At 39.7% G+C, this 1242-nt stretch overlaps 1 protein-coding gene across 1 annotated transcript in view; it reads left to right on the top strand.

Annotated features, from left to right (window-relative positions):
- Positions 1–1242, top strand: part of cep295 (centrosomal protein 295kDa) — a 19443-nt gene that overhangs the window by 11392 nt on the left and 6809 nt on the right. The gene's annotated exons all lie outside the window — the stretch shown is intronic.

Raw genomic sequence — 1242 nt, 5'->3', positions numbered from 1 at the left:
TCAGAGCATTCTCACTTTTCCTCGTCCATAAAAACATTCTGGCTTTTTATATAAAACCAGTAGCGTAGTAAACTAGCTCCACCCACCAGCAGCCAAAATCAGTTTTACCTGCGAGTGGTCTAGCCTCGATCAATGCCCCAGGCCCTAGAACTGGCGGGCCAATCACACGGCGGAGATGTGTTTTGAATTTCTGGTGCAAAGTGGGCGGAGTTTTGAGGGCGTGATGTCAAGACTGCACCACGCTGGAGAAAGCGCAACAAGGAAGATGGCAACAACCATTGAGGAGTTCTCGTTTGACTCAGCTTTGGAATCAGTCTTGGAAGGATTAGACTTGGGGTTTTCGTTGAAACGTGAGCAGGAAGAGGCTCTACGCTCATTAATTTTTAAGAAGGACGTATTCACCGTTGTAAGAGTTCAGCCCGGATAGCTTAGAAATGTACAGATCTGTACGTTTAGTAGATCATAAAGTTTAATTCTCTCTTTGAGGACATTTATTTCACAGTTTTTAGTGCCTGCTTTTATTTAAGGTTTGATAAATATGGGATACATTTACATTTTACATTCTTCACTAAAGCAGATTGCAGCTCTGCCTTTGGGAGTTTTCTGACTTTTAAACTTGATCCAGGGATTTTCAGCAGCGCTTTGATTCTCCTGTTTATGACTCAGCAGGTCGCTTTGCTTTGACTCTGAGATAAACCCACTGATCAAAGCAAGGTGGTGCACAATTATTCTAAATGCTTAGAGGTTTATGGTCCTTGTTATGATGATTAGTCTAAAGGACGTTGAAGGAGTGTTATTCACATTACAGAACAGTTTTAGGTTTGTTTTCAGCTATTGTGGATTAGAGAAGATTCACAGTGAATCAGAGCTGGTTAATCCTGAAGTTCCTTCATTTAATCTTTGTTAAAGGGGAACGCCGTTCTTTTTTTTTTTTTTTTTTTTTCATTTGTACTCTTGATTTTACGTTTTTACATCATGTTCTACTCACCCATATGAGTTTTGTCTCATTTAAAGCTGATCTGAAGATATTCCTTTAGGTTATGTCAAAGTAACGTCTTCCTATGGGCAACGACTTGAAGGCACAAATTAAACTGTTCATAATTTATTCTTTATGGTACGCCAGCATTCATAACATGTAGGCGAATCACTGTCCCCCAGACATCAGACATTTTATTTTTTAGAAATTTTATTTTTTAAAACAAAGCGGAGTTTGTATGACGTCATCAGTGCGCGCCGGCTACC

This window comes from Cyprinodon variegatus, unplaced genomic scaffold, assembly GCF_000732505.1.
Source record: "Cyprinodon variegatus isolate N-32 unplaced genomic scaffold, C_variegatus-1.0 Scaffold383, whole genome shotgun sequence".
Lineage (NCBI taxonomy): Eukaryota > Metazoa > Chordata > Actinopteri > Cyprinodontiformes > Cyprinodontidae > Cyprinodon > Cyprinodon variegatus.
The sequence above is the reverse complement of the archived record's forward strand: the minus strand, read 5'-3'. Positions and strand labels throughout refer to the sequence as shown.